The sequence below is a fragment of the Opisthocomus hoazin genome, chromosome 27 (genome assembly GCF_030867145.1).
Source record: "Opisthocomus hoazin isolate bOpiHoa1 chromosome 27, bOpiHoa1.hap1, whole genome shotgun sequence".
NCBI lineage: Eukaryota > Metazoa > Chordata > Aves > Opisthocomiformes > Opisthocomidae > Opisthocomus > Opisthocomus hoazin.
In genome coordinates this window covers 10,026,800-10,048,952 of record NC_134440.1, presented here as the reverse complement: position 1 = coordinate 10,048,952, position 22,153 = coordinate 10,026,800, and positions in this window count along the sequence as shown.

The following is a 22,153-nucleotide window of genomic DNA, read 5'->3' as shown; positions in this document are numbered from 1 at the left end:
GCTGCTTGCTTGTCTTGCCCCCTCAAAATTCAAACGTAGCTTAGGTGGTCCGTGCCGGGTGCTTGCGGCAGCGCTGCTCCGAAAATGCGAACATCTGCAGATAGCTCGCAGGCAGAAAGAGCTAGCCTGGAAAGCTGTTGCTCAGCCTCATCTGCCCATGGCACTGCTCGCACAGAGGCACAGAGACTGGGGCTGCTTGCTTGTCTTGCCCCTTTAAACTTCAAATGCATATTTGGGGCTCCGTGCCGGGCGCTTCAGGTAGCCCTGCTCTGAAAATGCGACCGTCTGCAGATAGCTTGCAGCCAGAAAGAGCTAGCCTGGAAAGCTGTTGCTCAGCCTCATCTGCCCATGGCACTGCTCGCACAGAGGCACAGAGACTGGGGCTGCTTGCTTGTCTTGCCAACTCAAACCTCAAACGTACCTTTTCACTGTTTGTGCCGGGCGCCTCCGGCAGCCCTGCTCCGAAAATGCGAACGTCTGCAGATAGCTCGCAGGCAGAAAGAGCTAGCCTGGAAAGCTGTTGCTCAGCCTCATCTGCCCATGGCACTGCTCACACAGAGGCACAGAGACTGGGGCTGCTTGCTTGTCTTGCCCCCTCAAACTTCAAACGTAGCTTAGGTGGTCCGTGCCTGGACCCTCCGGCAGACCTGCTCCGAAAAAGCAAACGTCTGCAGATAGCTCGCAGGCAGAAAGAGCTAGCCTGGAAAGCTGTTGCTCAGCCTCATCTGCCCATGGCACTGCTCGCACAGAGGCACAGAGACTGGGGCTGCTTGCTTGTCTTGCCACCTCAAACTTCAAACGTAGCTTTGGGGGTCCGTGCCGAGGGCCTACTTCAGACCTGCTCCGAAAACGCGAACGTCTGCAGATAGCTCGCAGCCAGAAAGAGCTAGCCTGGAAAGCTGTTGCTCAGCCTCATCTGCCCATGGCACTGCTCGCACAGAGGCACAGAGACTGGGGCTGCTTGCTTGTCTTGCTCCCTCAAACTTCAAAGTTATCTTTGAGGGTCTGTGCAGGGGGCATCCGGCAGCCCTGCTCTGAAATTGCGAACGTCTGCACATAGCTTGCAGGCAGAAAGAGCTAGCCTGGAAAGCTGTTGCTCAGCCTCATCTGCCCATGGCACTGCTCACACAGAGGCACAGAGACTGGGGCTGCTTGCTTGTCTTGCCCCCTCAAACTTCAAACGTAGCTTAGGTGGTCCGTGCCTGGACCCTCCGGCAGACCTGCTCCGAAAAAGCAAACGTCTGCAGATAGCTCGCAGGCAGAAAGAGCTAGCCTGGAAAGCTGTTGCTCAGCCTCATCTGCCCATGGCACTGCTCGCACAGAGGCACAGAGACTGGGGCTGCTTGCTTGTCTTGTCCCCTCAAACTTCAAACGTAGCTTTGGGGGTCCCTGCAGGGCGCCTCCGGCAGCCCTGCTCCGAAAATGCGAACGTCTGCAGATAGCTGGCAGCCAGAAAGAGCTAGCCTGGAAAGCTGTTGCTCAGCCTCATCTGCCCATGGCACTGCTCGCACAGAGGCACAGAGACTGGGGCTGCTTGCTTGTCTTGCCACCTCAAACTTCAAACGTAGCTTAGGTGGTCCGTGCCTGGATCCTCCGGCAGCCCTGCTCCGAAAATGCGAACGTCTGCAGATAGCTTGCAGCCAGAAAGAGCTAGCCTGGAAAGCTGTTGCTCAGCCTCATCTGCCCATGGCACTGCTCGCACAGAGGCACAGAGACTGGGGCTGCTTGCTTGTCTTGCCACCTCAAACTTCAAATGCAGATTTGGGGCTCCGTGCCGGGCGCTTCAGGTAGCCCTGCTCTGAAAATGCGACCGTCTGCAGATAGCTCGCAGCCAGAAAGAGCTAGCCTGGAAAGCTGTTGCTCAGCCTCATCTGCCCATGGCACTGCTCGCACAGAGGCACAGAGACTGGGGCTGCTTGCTTGTCTTGCCCCCTCAAACTTCAAACGTAGCTTTTGACTGTTTGTGCCGGGCACCTTCGGCAGCCCTGCTCTGAAAATGCGAACGTCTGCAGATAGCTCGCAGCCAGAAAGAGCTAGCCTGGAAAGCTGTTGCTCAGCCTCATCTGCCCATGGCACTGCTCACACAGAGGCACAGAGACTAGGGCTGCTTGCTTGTCTTGCCACCTCAAACTTCAAACGTAGCTTTGGGGGTCTGTGCACGGGTCCTCCAGCAGCCCTGCTTTGAAATTGCGAACGTCTGCAGATAGCTTGCAGGCAGAAAGAGCTAGCCTGGAAAGCTGTTGCTCAGCCTCATCTGCCCATGGCACTGCTCGCACAGAGGCACAGAGACTGGGGCTGCTTGCTTGTCTTGTCCCCTCAAACTTCAAACGTAGCTTTGGGGGTCCGTGCAGGGGGTCTTCGGCAGCCCTGCTCCCAAAATGCGAACGTCTGCAGATAGCTCGCAGGCAGAAAGAGCTAGCCTGGAAAGCTGTTGCTCAGCCTCATCTGCCCATGGCACTGCTCGCACAGAGGCACAGAGACTAGGGCTGCTTGCTTGTCTTGTCCCCTCAAACTTCAAACGTAGCATTGGGGGTCCCTGCAGGGCGCCTCCGGCAGCCCTGCTCCGAAAATGCGAACGTCTGCAGATAGCTCGCAGGCAGAAAGAGCTAGCCTGGAAAGCTGTTGCTCAGCCTCATCTGCCCATGGCACTGCTCGCACAGAGGCACAGAGACTGGGGCTGCTTGCTTGTCTTGCCACCTCAAACTTCACACGTAGCTTTGGGGGTCCGTGCCGAGGGCCTACTTCAGACCTGCTCCGAAAACGCGAACGTCTGCAGATAGCTCGCAGCCAGAAAGAGCTAGCCTGGAAAGCTGTTGCTCAGCCTCATCTGCCCATGGCACTGCTCGCACAGAGGCACAGAGACTGGGGCTGCTTGCTTGTCTTGCTCCCTCAAACTTCAAAGTTATCTTTGAGGGTCTGTGCAGGGGGCATCCGGCAGCCCTGCTCTGAAATTGCGAACGTCTGCACATAGCTTGCAGGCAGAAAGAGCTAGCCTGGAAAGCTGTTGCTCAGCCTCATCTGCCCATGGCACTGCTCACACAGAGGCACAGAGACTGGGGCTGCTTGCTTGTCTTGCCCCCTCAAACTTCAAACGTAGCTTAGGTGGTCCGTGCCTGGACCCTCCGGCAGACCTGCTCCGAAAAAGCAAACGTCTGCAGATAGCTCGCAGGCAGAAAGAGCTAGCCTGCAAAGCTGTTGCTCAGCCTCATCTGCCCATGGCACTGCTCGCACAGAGGCACAGAGACTGGGGCTGCTTGCTTGTCTTGTCCCCTCAAACTTCAAACGTAGCTTTGGGGGTCCCTGCAGGGCGCCTCCGGCAGCCCTGCTCCGAAAATGCGAACGTCTGCAGATAGCTGGCAGCCAGAAAGAGCTAGCCTGGAAAGCTGTTGCTCAGCCTCATCTGCCCATGGCACTGCTCGCACAGAGGCACAGAGACTGGGGCTGCTTGCTTGTCTTGCCACCTCAAACTTCAAACGTAGCTTAGGTGGTCCGTGCCTGGATCCTCCGGCAGCCCTGCTCCGAAAATGCGAACGTCTGCAGATAGCTTGCAGCCAGAAAGAGCTAGCCTGGAAAGCTGTTGCTCAGCCTCATCTGCCCATGGCACTGCTCGCACAGAGGCACAGAGACTGGGGCTGCTTGCTTGTCTTGCCACCTCAAACTTCAAATGCAGATTTGGGGCTCCGTGCCGGGCGCTTCAGGTAGCCCTGCTCTGAAAATGCGACCGTCTGCAGATAGCTCGCAGCCAGAAAGAGCTAGCCTGGAAAGCTGTTGCTCAGCCTCATCTGCCCATGGCACTGCTCGCACAGAGGCACAGAGACTGGGGCTGCTTGCTTGTCTTGCCCCCTCAAACTTCAAACGTAGCTTTTGACTGTTTGTGCCGGGCACCTTCGGCAGCCCTGCTCTGAAAATGCGAACGTCTGCAGATAGCTCGCAGCCAGAAAGAGCTAGCCTGGAAAGCTGTTGCTCAGCCTCATCTGCCCATGGCACTGCTCACACAGAGGCACAGAGACTAGGGCTGCTTGCTTGTCTTGCCACCTCAAACTTCAAACGTAGCTTTGGGGGTCTGTGCACGGGTCCTCCAGCAGCCCTGCTTTGAAATTGCGAACGTCTGCAGATAGCTTGCAGGCAGAAAGAGCTAGCCTGGAAAGCTGTTGCTCAGCCTCATCTGCCCATGGCACTGCTCGCACAGAGGCACAGAGACTGGGGCTGCTTGCTTGTCTTGTCCCCTCAAACTTCAAACGTAGCTTTGGGGGTCCGTGCAGGGGGTCTTCGGCAGCCCTGCTCCCAAAATGCGAACGTCTGCAGATAGCTCGCAGGCAGAAAGAGCTAGCCTGGAAAGCTGTTGCTCAGCCTCATCTGCCCATGGCACTGCTCGCACAGAGGCACAGAGACTAGGGCTGCTTGCTTGTCTTGCCACCTCAAACTTCAAACGTAGCTTTGGGGGTCTGTGCACGGGTCCTCCAGCAGCCCTGCTTTGAAATTGCGAACGTCTGCAGATAGCTTGCAGGCAGAAAGAGCTAGCCTGGAAAGCTGTTGCTCAGCCTCATCTGCCCATGGCACTGCTCGCACAGAGGCACAGAGACTGGGGCTGCTTGCTTGTCTTGTCCCCTCAAACTTCAAACGTAGCTTTGGGGGTCCGTGCAGGGGGTCTTCGGCAGCCCTGCTCCCAAAATGCGAACGTCTGCAGATAGCTCGCAGGCAGAAAGAGCTAGCCTGGAAAGCTGTTGCTCAGCCTCATCTGCCCATGGCACTGCTCGCACAGAGGCACAGAGACTAGGGCTGCTTGCTTGTCTTGTCCCCTCAAACTTCAAACGTAGCATTGGGGGTCCCTGCAGGGCGCCTCCGGCAGCCCTGCTCCGAAAATGCGAACGTCTGCAGATAGCTCGCAGGCAGAAAGAGCTAGCCTGGAAAGCTGTTGCTCAGCCTCATCTGCCCATGGCACTGCTCGCACAGAGGCACAGAGACTGGGGCTGCTTGCTTGTCTTGCCACCTCAAACTTCAAACGTAGCTTTGGGGGTCCGTGCAGAGGGCCTACTTCAGACCTGCTCCGAAAACGCGAACGTCTGCAGATAGCTCGCAGGCAGAAAGAGCTAGCCTGGAAAGCTGTTGCTCAGCCTCATCTGCCCATGGCACTGCTCGCACAGAGGCACAGAGACTGGGGCTGCTTGCTTGTCTTGCTCCCTCAAACTTCAAAGTTATCTTTGAGGGTCTGTGCAGGGGGCATCCGGCAGCCCTGCTCTGAAATTGCGAACGTCTGCACATAGCTTGCAGGCAGAAAGAGCTAGCCTGGAAAGCTGTTGCTCAGCCTCATCTGCCCATGGCACTGCTCACACAGAGGCACAGAGACTGGGGCTGCTTGCTTGTCTTGCCCCCTCAAACTTCAAACGTAGCTTAGGTGGTCCGTGCCTGGACCCTCCGGCAGACCTGCTCCGAAAAAGCAAACGTCTGCAGATAGCTCGCAGGCAGAAAGAGCTAGCCTGCAAAGCTGTTGCTCAGCCTCATCTGCCCATGGCACTGCTCGCACAGAGGCACAGAGACTGGGGCTGCTTGCTTGTCTTGTCCCCTCAAACTTCAAACGTAGCTTTGGGGGTCCCTGCAGGGCGCCTCCGGCAGCCCTGCTCCGAAAATGCGAACGTCTGCAGATAGCTGGCAGCCAGAAAGAGCTAGCCTGGAAAGCTGTTGCTCAGCCTCATCTGCCCATGGCACTGCTCGCACAGAGGCACAGAGACTGGGGCTGCTTGCTTGTCTTGCCACCTCAAACTTCAAACGTAGCTTTGGGGGTCCGTGCAGAGGGCCTCCTTCAAACCTGCTCCGAAAACGCGAACGTCTGCAGATAGCTCGCAGCCAGAAAGAGCTAGCCTGGAAAGCTGTTGCTCAGCCTCATCTGCCCATGGCACTGCTCGCACAGAGGCACAGAGTCTAGGGCTGCTTGCTTGTCTTGCCCCCTCAAACTTCAAATTTATCTTTGAGGGTCTGTGCAGGGGGCATCCGGCAGCCCTGCTCTTAAATTGCGAACGTCTGCACATAGCTTGCAGGCAGAAAGAGCTAGCCTGGAAAGCTGTTGCTCAGCCTCATCTGCCCATGGCACTGCTCGCACAGAGGCACAGAGACTGGGGCTGCTTGCTTGTCTTGTCCCCTCAAACTTCAAACGTAGCTTTGGGGGTCCGTGCAGGGGGTCTTCGGCAGCCCTGCTCCCAAAATGCGAACGTCTGCAGATAGCTCGCAGGCAGAAAGAGCTAGCCTGGAAAGCTGTTGCTCAGCCTCATCTGCCCATGGCACTGCTCGCACAGAGGCACAGAGACTAGGGCTGCTTGCTTGTCTTGCCCCCTCAAATTTGAAACGTATTTTAGGTGGTCAGTGCCTGGATCCTCCGGCAGCGCTGCTCCGAAAATGCGAACGTCTGCAGATAGCTCGCAGGCAGAAAGAGCTAGCCTGGAAAGCTGTTGCTCAGCCTCATCTGCCCATGGCACTGCTCGCACAGAGGCACAGAGACTGGGGCTGCTTGCTTGTCTTGCCCCCTCAAAATTCAAACGTAGCTTAGGTGGTCCGTGCCGGGTGCTAGCGGCAGCGCTGCTCCGAAAATGCGAACATCTGCAGATAGCTCGCAGGCAGAAAGAGCTAGCCTGGAAAGCTGTTGCTCAGCCTCATCTGCCCATGGCACTGCTCGCACAGAGGCACAGAGACTGGGGCTGCTTGCTTGTCTTGCCCCTTTAAACTTCAAATACAGATTTGGGGCTCCGTGCCGGGCGCTTCAGGTAGCCCTGCTCTGAAAATGCGACCGTCTGCAGATAGATTGCAGCCAGAAAGAGCTAGCCTGGAAAGCTGTTGCTCAGCCTCATCTGCCCATGGCACTGCTCGCACAGAGGCACAGAGACTGGGGCTGCTTGCTTGTCTTGCCAACTCAAACCTCAAACGTACCTTTTCACTGTTTGTGCCGGGCGCCTCCGGCAGCCCTGCTCCGAAAATGCGAACGTCTGCAGATAGCTCGCAGGCAGAAAGAGCTAGCCTGGAAAGCTGTTGCTCAGCCTCATCTGCCCATGGCACTGCTCACACAGAGGCACAGAGACTGGGGCTGCTTGCTTGTCTTGTCCCCTCAAACTTCAAACGTAGCTTTGGGGGTCCGTGCAGGGGGTCTTCGGCAGCCCTGCTCCGAAAATGCGAACGTCTGCAGATAGCTCGCAGGCAGAAAGAGCTAGCCTGGAAAGCTGTTGCTCAGCCTCATCTGCCCATGGCACTGCTCACACAGAGGCACAGAGACTAGGGCTGCTTGCTTGTCTTGCCACCTCAAACTTCAAACGTAGCATTAGGGGTCCCTGCAGGGCGCCTCCGGCAGCCCTGCTCCGAAAATGCGAACGTCTGCAGATAGCTCGCAGGCAGAAAGAGCTAGCCTGGAAAGCTGTTGCTCAGCCTCATCTGCCCATGGCACTGCTCGCACAGAGGCACAGAGACTGGGGCTGCTTGCTTGTCTTGCCACCTCAAACTTCAAACGTAGCTTTGGGGGTCCGTGCAGAGGGCCTACTTCAGACCTGCTCCGAAAACGCGAACGTCTGCAGATAGCTCGCAGGCAGAAAGAGCTAGCCTGGAAAGCTGTTGCTCAGCCTCATCTGCCCATGGCACTGCTCGCACAGAGGCACAGAGACTGGGGCTGCTTGCTTGTCTTGCTCCCTCAAACTTCAAAGTTATCTTTGAGGGTCTGTGCAGGGGGCATCCGGCAGCCCTGCTCTGAAATTGCTAACGTCTGCACATAGCTTGCAGGCAGAAAGAGCTAGCCTGGAAAGCTGTTGCTCAGCCTCATCTGCCCATGGCACTGCTCACACAGAGGCACAGAGACTGGGGCTGCTTGCTTGTCTTGCCCCCTCAAACTTCAAACGTAGCTTAGGTGGTCCGTGCCTGGACCCTCCGGCAGACCTGCTCCGAAAAAGCAAACGTCTGCAGATAGCTCGCAGGCAGAAAGAGCTAGCCTGCAAAGCTGTTGCTCAGCCTCATCTGCCCATGGCACTGCTCGCACAGAGGCACAGAGACTGGGGCTGCTTGCTTGTCTTGTCCCCTCAAACTTCAAACGTAGCTTTGGGGGTCCCTGCAGGGCGCCTCCGGCAGCCCTGCTCCGAAAATGCGAACGTCTGCAGATAGCTGGCAGCCAGAAAGAGCTAGCCTGGAAAGCTGTTGCTCAGCCTCATCTGCCCATGGCACTGCTCGCACAGAGGCACAGAGACTGGGGCTGCTTGCTTGTCTTGCCACCTCAAACTTCAAACGTAGCTTTGGGGGTCCGTGCAGAGGGCCTCCTTCAGACCTGCTCCGAAAACGCGAACGTCTGCAGATAGCTCGCAGCCAGAAAGAGCTAGCCTGGAAAGCTGTTGCTCAGCCTCATCTGCCCATGGCACTGCTCGCACAGAGGCACAGAGTCTAGGGCTGCTTGCTTGTCTTGCCCCCTCAAACTTCAAATTTATCTTTGAGGGTCTGTGCAGGGGGCATCCGGCAGCCCTGCTCTTAAATTGCGAACGTCTGCACATAGCTTGCAGGCAGAAAGAGCTAGCCTGGAAAGCTGTTGCTCAGCCTCATCTGCCCATGGCACTGCTCGCACAGAGGCACAGAGACTGGGGCTGCTTGCTTGTCTTGTCCCCTCAAACTTCAAACGTAGCTTTGGGGGTCCGTGCAGGGGGTCTTCGGCAGCCCTGCTCCCAAAATGCGAACGTCTGCAGATAGCTCGCAGGCAGAAAGAGCTAGCCTGGAAAGCTGTTGCTCAGCCTCATCTGCCCATGGCACTGCTCGCACAGAGGCACAGAGACTAGGGCTGCTTGCTTGTCTTGCCCCCTCAAATTTGAAACGTATTTTAGGTGGTCCATGCCTGGATCCTCCGGCAGCGCTGCTCCGAAAATGCGAACGTCTGCAGATAGCTCGCAGGCAGAAAGAGCTAGCCTGGAAAGCTGTTGCTCAGCCTCATCTGCCCATGGCACTGCTCGCACAGAGGCACAGAGACTGGGGCTGCTTGCTTGTCTTGCCCCCTCAAAATTCAAACGTAGCTTAGGTGGTCCGTGCCGGGTGCTTGCGGCAGCGCTGCTCCGAAAATGCGAACATCTGCAGATAGCTCGCAGGCAGAAAGAGCTAGCCTGGAAAGCTGTTGCTCAGCCTCATCTGCCCATGGCACTGCTCGCACAGAGGCACAGAGACTGGGGCTGCTTGCTTGTCTTGCCCCTTTAAACTTCAAATACAGATTTGGGGCTCCGTGCCGGGCGCTTCAGGTAGCCCTGCTCTGAAAATGCGACCGTCTGCAGATAGCTTGCAGTCAGAAAGAGCTAGCCTGGAAAGCTGTTGCTCAGCCTCATCTGCCCATGGCACTGCTCGCACAGAGGCACAGAGACTGGGGCTGCTTGCTTGTCTTGCCAACTCAAACCTCAAACGTACCTTTTCACTGTTTGTGCCGGGCGCCTCCGGCAGCCCTGCTCCGAAAATGCGAACGTCTGCAGATAGCTCGCAGGCAGAAAGAGCTAGCCTGGAAAGCTGTTGCTCAGCCTCATCTGCCCATGGCACTGCTCACACAGAGGCACAGAGACTGGGGCTGCTTGCTTGTCTTGCCCCCTCAAACTTCAAACGTAGCTTAGGTGGTCCGTGCCTGGACCCTCCGGCAGACCTGCTCCGAAAAAGCAAACGTCTGCAGATAGCTCGCAGGCAGAAAGAGCTAGCCTGGAAAGCTGTTGCTCAGCCTCATCTGCCCATGGCACTGCTCGCACAGAGGCACAGAGACTGGGGCTGCTTGCTTGTCTTGTCCCCTCAAACTTCAAACGTAGCATTGGGGGTCCCTGCAGGGCGCCTCCTTCAGACCTGCTCCGAAAACGCGAACGTCTGCAGATAGCTCGCAGGCAGAAAGAGCTAGCCTGGAAAGCTGTTGCTCAGCCTCATCTGCCCATGGCACTGCTCGCACAGAGGCACAGAGACTGGGGCTGCTTGCTTGTCTTGCTCCCTCAAACTTCAAAGTTATCTTTGAGGGTCTGTGCAGGGGGCATCCGGCAGCCCTGCTCTGAAATTGCGAACGTCTGCACATAGCTTGCAGGCAGAAAGAGCTAGCCTGGAAAGCTGTTGCTCAGCCTCATCTGCCCATGGCACTGCTCACACAGAGGCACAGAGACTGGGGCTGCTTGCTTGTCTTGCCCCCTCAAACTTCAAACGTAGCTTAGGTGGTCCGTGCCTGGACCCTCCGGCAGACCTGCTCCGAAAAAGCAAACGTCTGCAGATAGCTCGCAGGCAGAAAGAGCTAGCCTGGAAAGCTGTTGCTCAGCCTCATCTGCCCATGGCACTGCTCGCACAGAGGCACAGAGACTGGGGCTGCTTGCTTGTCTTGTCCCCTCAAACTTCAAACGTAGCTTTGGGGGTCCCTGCAGGGCGCCTCCGGCAGCCCTGCTCCGAAAATGCGAACGTCTGCAGATAGCTGGCAGCCAGAAAGAGCTAGCCTGGAAAGCTGTTGCTCAGCCTCATCTGCCCATGGCACTGCTCGCACAGAGGCACAGAGACTGGGGCTGCTTGCTTGTCTTGCCACCTCAAACTTCAAACGTAGCTTTGGGGGTCCGTGCAGAGGGCCTCCTTCAGACCTGCTCCGAAAACGCGAACGTCTGCAGATAGCTCGCAGGCAGAAAGAGCTAGCCTGGAAAGCTGTTGCTCAGCCTCATCTGCCCATGGCACTGCTCACACAGAGGCACAGAGACTAGGGCTGCTTGCTTGTCTTGCCACCTCAAACTTCAAACGTAGCTTTGGGGGTCTGTGCACGGGTCCTCCAGCAGCCCTGCTTTGAAATTGCGAACGTCTGCAGATAGCTTGCAGGCAGAAAGAGCTAGCCTGGAAAGCTGTTGCTCAGCCTCATCTGCCCATGGCACTGCTCGCACAGAGGCACAGAGACTGGGGCTGCTTGATTGTCTTGCCACCTCAAACTTCAAACGTAGCTTTGGGGGTCCGTGCAGAGGGCCTCCGGCAGCCCTGCTCCCAAAATGCGAACGTCTGCAGATAGCTCGCAGGCAGAAAGAGCTAGCCTGGAAAGCTGTTGCTCAGCCTCATCTGCCCATGGCACTGCTCGCACAGAGGCACAGAGACTGGGGCTGCTTGCTTGTCTTGCCCCCTCAAAATTCAAACGTAGCTTAGGTGGTCAGTGCCGGGTGCTTGCGGCAGCGCTGCTCCGAAAATGCGAACATCTGCAGATAGCTCGCAGGCAGAAAGAGCTAGCCTGGAAAGCTCTTGCTCAGCCTCATCTGCCCATGGCACTGCTCGCACAGAGGCACAGAGACTGGGGCTGCTTGCTTGTCTTGCCCCCTCAAACTTCAAATGCAGACTTGGGGCTCCGTGCCGGGCGCTTCAGGTAGCCCTGCTCTGAAAATGCGACCGTCTGCAGATAGCTCGCAGCCAGAAAGAGCTAGCCTGGAAAGCTGTTGCTCAGCCTCATCTGCCCATGGCACTGCTCGCACAGAGGCACAGAGACTGGGGCTGCTTGCTTGTCTTGCCAACTCAAACCTCAAAAGTACCTTTTCACTGTTTGTGCCGGGCGCCTCCGGCAGCCCTGCTCCGAAAATGCGAACGTCTGAAGATAGCTCGCAGGCAGAAAGAGCTAGCCTGGAAAGCTGTTGCTCAGCCTCATCTGCCCATGGCACTGCTCCCACAGAGGCACAGAGACTGGGGCTGCTTGCTTGTCTTGCCCCCTCAAACTTCAAACGTAGCTTAGGTGGTCCGTGCCTGGACCCTCCGGCAGACCTGCTCCGAAAAAGCAAACGTCTGCAGATAGCTCGCAGCCAGAAAGAGCTAGCCTGGAAAGCTGTTGCTCAGCCTCATCTGCCCATGGCACTGCTCGCACAGAGGCACAGAGACTGAGGCTGCTTGCTTGTCTTGCCACCTCAAACTTCAAATGTAGCTTTGGAGGTCCGTGCCGAGGGCCTCCTTCAGACCTGCTCCGAAAACGCGAACGTCTGCAGATAGCTCGCAGGCAGAAAGAGCTAGCCTGGAAAGCTGTTGCTCAGCCTCATCTGCCCATGGCACTGCTCGCACAGAGGCACAGAGACTGGGGCTGCTTGCTTGTCTTGCCACCTCAAACTTCACATTTATCTTTGAGGGTCTGTGCAGGGGGCATCCGGCAGCCCTGCTCTGAAATTGCGAACGTCTGCACATAGTTTGCAGGCAGAAAGAGCTAGCCTGGAAAGCTGTTGCTCAGTCTTATCTGCCCATGGCACTGCTCGCACAGAGGCACAGAGACTGGGGCTGCTTGATTGTCTTCCCCCTCAAACTTCAAACGTAGCTTTGGGGGTCGGTGCAGGCGGCCTCCGGCAGCCCTGCTCCAAAAATGCGAACGTCTGCAGATAGCTCGCAGGCAGAAAGAGCTAGCCTGGAAAGCTGTTGCTCAGCCTCATCTGCCCATGGCACTGCTCGCACAGAGGCACAGAGACTGGGGCTGCTTGCTTGTCTTGTCCCCTCAAACTTCTAACGTAGCTTAGGTGGTCCGTGCCGGGCGCCTCCGGCAGCCCTGCTCCGAAAATGCGAACGTCTGCAGATAGCTCGCAGGCAGAAAGAGCTAGCCTGGAAAGCTGTTGCTCAGCCTCATCTGCCCATGGCACTGCTCGCACAGAGGCACAGAGACTGGGGCTGCTTGCTTGTCTTGCCCCCTCAAACTTCAAACGTAGCTTAGGTGGTCCGTGCCGGGCGCCTCCGGCAGCCCTGCTCCGAAAATGCAAACGTCTGCAGATAGCTCGCAGGCAGAAAGAGCTAGCCTGGAAAGCTGTTGCTCAGCCTCATCAGCCCATGGCACTGCTCGCACAGAGGCACAGAGACTGGGGCTGCTTGCTTGTCTTGCCCCCTCAAACTTCAAATGCAGCTTTGGGGCTCCGTGCCGCGCGCTTCAGGTACCCTGCTCTGAAAATGCGACCGTCTGCAGATAGCTCGCAGCCAGAAAGAGCTAGCCTGGAAAGCTGTTGCTCAGCCTCATCTGCCCATGGCACTGCTCACACAGAGGCACAGAGACTAGGGCTGCTTGCTTGTCTTACCACCTCAAACTTCAAACGTAGCTTTGGGGGTCTGTGCACGGGTCCTCCAGCAGCCCTGCTTTGAAATTGCGAACGTCTGCAGATAGCTTGCAGGCAGAAAGAGCTAGCCTGGAAAGCTGTTGCTCAGCCTCATCTGCCCATGGCACTGCTCGCACAGAGGTACAGAGACTGGGGCTGCTTGATTGTCTTGCCACCTCAAACTTCAAACGTAGCTTAGGTGGTCCGTGCAGGGGGTCTCCGGCAGCCCTGCTCCCAAAATGCGAACGTCTGCAGATAGCTCGCAGGCAGAAAGAGCTAGCCTCGAAAGCTGTTGCTCAGCCTCATCTGCCCATGGCACTGCTCGCACAGAGGCACAGAGACTAGGGCTGCTTGCTTGTCTTGCCCCCTCAAATTTGAAACGTATTTTAGGTGGTCCGTGCCTGGATCCTCCGGCAGCCCTGCTCCGAAAATGCGAACGTCTGCAGATAGCTCGCAGGCAGAAAGAGCTAGCCTGGAAAGCTGTTGCTCAGCCTCATCTGCCCATGGCACTGCTCGCACAGAGGCACAGAGACTGGGGCTGCTTGCTTGTCTTGCCCCCTCAAAATTGAAACGTAGCTTAGGTGGTCCGTGCCGGGTGCTTGCGGCAGCGCTGCTCCGAAAATGCGAACATCTGCAGATAGCTCGCAGCCAGAAAGAGCTAGCCTGGAAAGCTGTTGCTCAGCCTCATCTGCCCATGGCACTGCTCACACAGAGGCACAGAGACTGGGGCTGCTTGCTTGTCTTGCCAACTCAAACCTCAAACGTACCTTTTCACTGTTTGTGCCGGGCGCCTCCGGCAGCCCTGCTCCGAAAATGCGAAAGTCTGAAGATAGCTCGCAGGCAGAAAGAGCTAGCCTGGAAAGCTGTTGCTCAGCCTCATCTGCCCATGGCACAGCTCGCACAGAGGCACAGAGACTGGGGCTGCTTGCTTGTCTTGCCCCCTCAAACTTCACATTTATCTTTGAGGGTCTGTGCAGGGGGCATCCGGCAGCCCTGCTCTGAAATTGCGAACGTCTGCACATAGCTTGCACGCAGAAAGAGCTAGCCTGGAAAGCTGTTGCTCAGTCTTATCTGCCCAAGGCACTGCTCGCACAGAGGCACAGAGACTGGGGCTGCTTGATTGTCTTCCCCCTCAAACTTCAAACGTAGCTTTGGGGGTCCGTGCAGGCGGCCTCCGGCAGCCCTGCTCCCAAAATGCGAACGTCTGCAGATAGCTCGCAGCCAGAAAGAGCTAGCCTGGAAAGCTGTTGCTCAGCCTCATCTGCCCATGGCACTGCTCGCACAGAGGCACAGAGACTGGGGCTGCTTGCTTGTCTTGCCACATCAAAATTCAAACGTAGCTTAGGTGGTCCGTGCCGGGTCCTTGCGGCAGCGCTGCTCCGAAAATGCGAACATCTGCAGATAGCTCACAGGCAGAAAGAGCTAGCCTGGAAAGCTGTTGCTCAGCCTCATCTGCCCATGGCACTGCTCGCACAGAGGCACAGAGACTGGGGCTGCTTGCTTGTCTTGCCCCCTCAAACTTCAAATGCAGACTTGGGGCTCCGTGCCGGGCGCTTCAGGTAGCCCTGCTCTGAAAATGCGACCGTCTGCAGATAGCTCGCAGCCAGAAAGAGCTAGCCTGGAAAGCTGTTGCTCAGCCTCATCTGCCCATGGCACTGCTCGCACAGAGGCACAGAGACTGGGGCTGCTTGCTTGTCTTGCCAACTCAAACCTCAAAAGTACCTTTTCACTGTTTGTGCCGGGCGCCTCCGGCAGCCCTGCTCCGAAAATGCGAACGTCTGAAGATAGCTCGCAGGCAGAAAGAGCTAGCCTGGAAAGCTGTTGCTCAGCCTCATCTGCCCATGGCACTGCTCGCACAGAGGCACAGAGACTGGGGCTGCTTGCTTGTCTTGTCCCCTCAAACTTCAAACGTAGCTTAGGTGGTCCGTGCCTGGACCCTCCGGCAGACCTGCTCCGAAAAAGCAAACGTCTGCAGATAGCTCGCAGGCAGAAAGAGCTAGCCTGGAAAGCTGTTGCTCAGCCTCATCTGCCCATGGCACTGCTCAAACAGAGGCACAGAGACTGGGGCTGCTTGCTTGTCTTGTCCCCTCAAACTTCAAACGTAGCTTTGGGGGTCCCTGCAGAGCGCCTCCGGCAGCCCTGCTCCAAAAATGCGAACGTCTGCAGATAGCTCGCAGGCAGAAAGAGCTAGCCTGGAAAGCAGTTGCTCAGCCTCATCTGCCCATGGCACTGCTCAAACAGAGGCACAGAGACTGGGGCTGCTTGCTTGTCTTGCCACCTCAAACTTCAAATGTAGCTTTGGAGGTCCGTGCCGAGGGCCTCCTTCAGACCTGCTCCGAAAACGCGAACGTCTGCAGATAGCTCGCAGGCAGAAAGAGCTAGCCTGGAAAGCTGTTGCTCAGCCTCATCTGCCCATGGCACTGCTCGCACAGAGGCACAGAGACTGGGGCTGCTTGCTTGTCTTGCCACCTCAAGCTTCACATTTATCTTTGAGGGTCTGTGCAGGGGGCATCCGGCAGCCCTGCTCTGAAATTGCGAACGTCTGCACATAGTTTGCAGGCAGAAAGAGCTAGCCTGGAAAGCTGTTGCTCAGTCTTATCTGCCCATGGCACTGCTCGCACAGAGGCACAGAGACTGGGGCTGCTTGATTGTCTTCCCCCTCAAACTTCAAACGTAGCTTTGGGGGTCCGTGCAGGCGGCCTCCGGCAGCCCTGCTCCAAAAATGCGAACGTCTGCAGATAGCTCGCAGGCAGAAAGAGCTAGCCTGGAAAGCTGTTGCTCAGCCTCATCTGCCCATGGCACTGCTCGCACAGAGGCACAGAGACTGGGGCTGCTTGCTTGTCTTGTGCCCTCAAACTTCAAACGTAGCTTAGGTGGTCCCTGCAGAGCGCCTCCGGCAGCCCTGCTCCGAAAATGCGAACGTCTGCAGATATCTGGCAGGCAGAAAGAGCTAGCCTGGAAAGCTGTTGCTCAGCCTCATCTGCCCATGGCACTGCTCGCACAGAGGCACAGAGACTGGGGCTGCTTGCTTGTCTTGTCCCCTCAAACTTCAAACGTAGCTTAGGTGGTCCGTGCCGGGCGCCTCCGGCAGCCCTGCTCCGAAAATGCAAACGTCTGCAGATAGCTCGCAGGCAGAAAGAGCTAGCCTGGAAAGCTGTTGCTCAGCCTCATCAGCCCATGGCACTGCTCGCACAGAGGCACAGAGACTGGGGCTGCTTGCTTGTCTTGCCACCTCAAACTTCAAACGTAGCTTAGGTGGTCCGTACCTGGATCATCCGGCAGCCCTGCTCCGAAAATGCGAACGTCTGCAGATAGCTTGCAGGCAGAAAGAGCTAGCCTGGAAAGCTGTTGCTCAGCCTCATCTGCCCATGGCACTGCTCGCACAGAGGCACAGAGACTGGGGCTGCTTGCTTGTCTTGCCCCCTCAAACTTCAAATGCAGATTTGGGGCTCCGTGCCGCGCGCTTCCGGCAGCCCTGCTCTGAAAATGCGACCGTCTGCAGATAGCTCGCAGGCAGAAAGAGCTAGCCTGGAAAGCTGTTGCTCAGCCTCATCTGCCCATGGCACTGCTCGCACAGAGGCACAGAGACTGGGGCTGCTTGCTTGTCTTGCCACCTCAAACTTCAAACGTAGCTTTTGACTGTTTGTGCCGGGCACCTTCGGCAGCCCTGCTGTGAAAATGCGAACGTCTGCAGATAGCTCGCAGCCAGAAAGATCTAGACTGGAAAGCTGTTGCTCAGCCTCATCTGCCCATGGCACTGCTCGCACAGAGGCACAGAGACTAGGGCTGCTTGCTTGTCTTGCCACCTCAAACTTCAAACGTATCTTTGGGGGTCTGTGCACGGGTCCTCCAGCAGCCCTGCTTTGAAATTGCGAACGTCTGCAGATAGCTTGCAGGCAGAAAGAGCTAGCCTGGAAAGCTGTTGCTCAGCCTCATCTGCCCATGGCACTGCTCGCACAGAGGCACAGAGACTGGGGCTGCTTGATTGTCTTGCCACCTCAAACTTCAAACGTAGCTTTGGGGGTCCGTGCAGGGGGTCTCCGGCAGCCCTGCTCCCAAAATGCGAACGTCTGCAGATAGCTCGCAGGCAGAAAGAGCTAGCCTCGAAAGCTGTTGCTCAGCCTCATCTGCCCATGGCACTGCTCGCACAGAGGCACAGAGACTAGGGCTGCTTGCTTGTCTTGCCCCCTCAAATTTGAAACGTATTTTAGGTGGTCCGTGCCTGGATCCTCCGGCAGCCCTGCTCCGAAAATGCGAACGTCTGCAGATAGCTCGCAGGCAGAAAGAGCTAGCCTGGAAAGCTGTTGCTCAGCCTCATCTGCCCATGGCACTGCTCGCACAGAGGCACAGAGACTGGGGCTGCTTGCTTGTCTTGCCAACTCAATCCTCAAACGTACCTTTTCACTGTTTGTGCCGGGCGCCTCCGGCAGCCCTGCTCCGAAAATGCGAACGTCTGAAGATAGCTCGCAGGCAGAAAGAGCTAGCCTGGAAAGCTGTTGCTCAGCCTCATCTGCCCATGGCCCTGCTCGCACAGAGGCACAGAGACTGGGGCTGCTTGCTTGTCTTGCCCCCTCAAACTTCAAACGTAGCTTAGGTGGTCCGTGTCTGGACGCTCCGGCAGACCTGCTCCGAAAAAGCAAACGTCTGCAGATAGCTCGCAGGCAGAAAGAGCTAGCCTGGAAAGCTGTTGCTCAGCCTCATCTGCCCATGGCACTGCTCGCACAGAGGCACAGAGACTGGGGCTGCTTGCTTGTCTTGTCCCCTCAAACTTCAAACGTAGCTTTGGGGGTCCCTGCAGGGCGCCTCCGGCAGCCCTGCTCCAAAAATGCGAACGTCTGCAGATAGCTCGCAGCCAGAAAGAGCTAGCCTGGAAAGCTGTTGCTCAGCCTCATCAGCCCATGGCACTGCTCGCACAGAGGCACAGAGACTGGGGCTGCTTGCTTGTCTTGCCACCTCAAACTTCAAATGTAGCTTTGGAGGTCCGTGCCGAGGGCCTCCTTCAGACCTGCTCCGAAAACGCGAACGTCTGCAGATAGCTCGCAGCCAGAAAGAGCTAGCCTGGAAAGCTATTGCTCAGCCTCATCTGCCCATGGCACTGCTCGCACAGAGGCACAGAGACTGGGGCTGCTTGCTTGTCTTGCCCCCTCAAGCTTCACATTTATCTTTGAGGGTCTGTGCAGGGGGCATCCGGCAGCCCTGCTCTGAAATTGCGAACGTCTGCACATAGTTTGCAGGCAGAAAGAGCTAGCCTGGAAAGCTGTTGCTCAGTCGTATCTGCCCATGGCACTGCTCGCACAGAGGCACAGAGACTGGGGCTGCTTGATTGTCTTCCCCCTCAAACTTCAAACGTAGCTTTGGGGGTCCGTGCAGGCGGCCTCCGGCAGCCCTGCTCCAAAAATGCGAACGTCTGCAGATAGCTCGCAGGCAGAAAGAGCTAGCCTGGAAAGCTGTTGCTCAGCCTCATCTGCCCATGGCACTGCTCGCACAGAGGCACAGAGACTGGGGCTGCTTGCTTGTCTTGTGCCCTCAAACTTCTAACGTAGCTTAGGTGGTCCGTGCCGGGCGCCTCCGGCAGCCCTGCTCCGAAAATGCGAACGTCTGCAGATAGCTCGCAGGCAGAAAGAGCTAGCCTGGAAAGCTGTTGCTCAGCCTCATCTGCCCATGGCACTGCTCGCACAGAGGCACAGAGACTGGGGCTGCTTGCTTGTCTTGCCCCCTCAAACTTCAAACGTAGCTTAGGTGGTCCGTGCCGGGCGCCCCCGGCAGCCCTGCTCCGAAAATGCAAACGTCTGCAGATAGCTCGCAGGCAGAAAGAGCTAGCCTGGAAAGCTGTTGCTCAGCCTCATCAGCCCATGGCACTGCTCGCACAGAGGCACAGAGACTGGGGCTGCTTGCTTGTCTTGCCACCTCAAACTTCAAACGTAGCTTAGGTGGTCCGTACCTGGATCATCCGGCAGCCCTGCTCCGAAAATGCGAATGTCTGCAGATAGCTTGCAGGCAGAAAGAGCTAGCCTGGAAAGCTGTTGCTCAGCCTCATCTGCCCATGGCAGTGCTCGCACAGAGGCACAGAGACTGGGGCTGCTTTCTTGTCTTGCCCCCTCAAACTTCAAATGCAGATTTGGGGCTCCGTGCCGCGCGCTTCAGGTAGCCCTGCTCTGAAAATGCGACCGTCTGCAGATAGCTCGCAGCCAGAAAGAGCTAGCCTGGAAAGCTGTTGCTCAGCCTCATCTGCCCATGGCACTGCTCGCACAGAGGCACAGAGACTGGGGCTGCTTGCTTGTCTTGCCACTTCAAACTTCAAACGTAGCTTTTGACTGTTTGTGCCGGGCACCTTCGGCAGCCCTGCTTTGAAATTGCGAACGTCTGCAGATAGCTTGCAGGCAGAAAGAGCTAGCCTGGAAAGCTGTTGCTCAGCCTCATCTGCCCATGGCACTGCTCGCACAGAGGCACAGAGACTGGGGCTGCTTGATTGTCTTGCCCCCTCAAACTTCAAACGTAGCTTTGGGGGTCCGTGCAGGGGGTCTCCGGCAGCCCTGCTCCCAAAATGCGAACGTCTGCAGATAGCTCGCAGGCAGAAAGAGCTAGCCTGGAAAGCTGTTGCTCAGCCTCATCTGCCCATGGCACTGCTCGCACAGAGGCACAGAGACTGGGGCTGCTTGCTTGTCTTGCCCCCTCAAACTTCAAATGCAGACTTGGGGCTCCGTGCCGGGCGCTTCAGGTAGCCCTGCTCTGAAAATGCGACCGTCTGCAGATAGCTCGCAGCCAGAAAGAGCTAGCCTGGAAAGCTGTTGCTCAGCCTCATCTGCCCATGGCACTGCTCGCACAGAGGCACAGAGACTGGGGCTGCTTGCTTGTCTTGCCAACTCAAACCTCAAACGTACCTTTTCACTATTTGTGCCGGGCGCCTCCGGCAGCCCTGCTCCGAAAATGCGAACGTCTGAAGATAGCTCGCAGGCAGAAAGAGCTAGCCTGGAAAGCTGTTGCTCAGCCTCATCTGCCCATGGCACTGCTCGCACAGAGGCACAGAGACTGGGGCTGCTTGCTTGTCTTGCCCCCTCAAACTTCAAACGTGGCTTAGGTGGTCCGTGCCTGGACCCTCCGGCAGACCTGCTCCGAAAAAGCAAACGTCTGCAGATAGCTCGCAGGCAGAAAGAGCTAGCCTGGAAAGCTGTTGCTCAGCCTCATCTGCCCATGGCACTGCTCTCACAGAGGCACAGAGACTGGGGCTGCTTGCTTGTCTTGTCCCCTCAAACTTCAAACGTAGCTTTGGGGGTCCGTGCAGGGCGCCTCCGGCAGCCCTGCTCCAAAAATGCGAACGTCTGCAGATAGCTCGCAGCCAGAAAGAGCTAGCCTGGAAAGCTGTTGCTCAGCCTCATCTGCCCATGGCACTGCTCGCACAGAGGCACAGAGACTGGGGCTGCATGCTTGTCTTGCCACCTCAAACTTCAAACATAGCTTTGGAGTTCCGTGCCGAGGGCCTCCTTCAGACCTGCTCCGAAAACGCGAACGTCTGCAGATAGCTCGCAGGCAGAAAGAGCTAGCCTGGAAAGCTGTTGCTCAGCCTCATCTGCCCATGGCACTGCTCGCACAGAGGCACAGAGACTGGGGCTGCTTGCTTGTCTTGCCACCTCAAACTTCAAATGTAGCTTTCGGGGTCCGTGCAGAGGTCCTACAGCAGCCCTGCTCCGAAAATGCGAACGTCTGCAGATAACTCGCAGGCAGAAAGAGCTAGCCTGGAAAGCTGTTGCTCAGCCTCATCTGCCCATGGCCCTGCTCGCACAGAGGCACAGAGACTGGGGCTGCTTGCTTGTCTTGCCCCCTCAAACTTCAAACGTAGCTTTGGGGATCCGTGCCGGGTGCTTGCGGCAGCGCTAATCCGAAAATGTGAACGTCTGCCGATAGCTCGCAGGCAGAAAGAGCTAGCCTGGAAAGCTGTTGCTCAGCCTCATCTGCCCATGGCACTGCTCGCACAGAGGCACAGAGACTGGGGCTGCTTGCTTGTCTTGCCCCCTCAAACTTCAAACGTAGCTTTGGGGGTCCGTACCTGGATCCTCCGGCAGCCCTGCTCCGAAAATGCGAACGTCTGCAGATAGCTCGCAGCCAGAAAGAGCTAGCCTGGAAAGCTGTTGCTCAGCCTCATCTGCCCATGGCACTGCTCGCACAGAGGCACAGAGACTAGGGCTGCTTGCTTGTCTTGCCACCTCAAACTTGAAACGTAGCTTAGGTGGTCCGTGCCGGGTGCTTGCGGCAGCGCTGCTCCGAAAATGCGAACGTCTGCAGATAGCTCGCAGGCAGAAAGAGCTAGCCTGGAAAGCTGTTGCTCAGCCTCATCTGCCCATGGCACTGCTCGCACAGAGGCACAGAGACTGGGGCTGCTTGCTTGTCTTGTCCTCTCAAACTTCAAACGTAGCTTTGCGGGTCCGTGCAGGCGGCCTCCGGCAGCCCTGCTCCGAAAATGCGAATGTCTGCAGATAGCTTGCAGGCAGAAAGAGCTAGCCTGGAAAGCTGTTGCTCAGCCTCATCTGCCCATGGCACTGCTCGCACAGAGGCACAGAGACTGGGGCTGCTTGCTTGTCTTGTCCCCTCAAACTTCAAACGTAGCTTAGGTGGTCCGTGCCGGGCGTCTCCGGCAGCCCTGCTCCGAAAATGCGAACGTCTGCAGATAGCTCGCAGGCAGAAAGAGCTAGCCTGGAAAGCTGTTGCTCAGCCTCATCTGCCCATGGCACTGCTCGCACAGAGGCACAGAGACTAGGGCTGCTTCCTTGTCTTGCCCCCTCAAACTTCAAATGCAGATTTGGGGCTCCGTGCCGGGCGCTTCAGGTAGCTCTGCTCTGAAAATGCGACCGTCTGCAGATAGCTCGCAGCCAGAAAGAGCTAGCCTGGAAAGCTGTTGCTCAGCCTCATCTGCCCATAGCACTGCTCGCACAGAGGCACAGAGACTGGGGCTGCTTGCTTGTCTTGCCACCTCAAACTTCAAACGTAGCTTTGGAGGTCCGTGCCGAGGGCCTCCTTCAGACCTGCTCCGAAAACGCGAACGTCTGCAGATAGCTCGCAGGCAGAAAGAGCTAGCCTGGAAAGCTGTTGCTCAGCCTCATCTGCCCATGGCACTGCTCGCACAGAGGCAC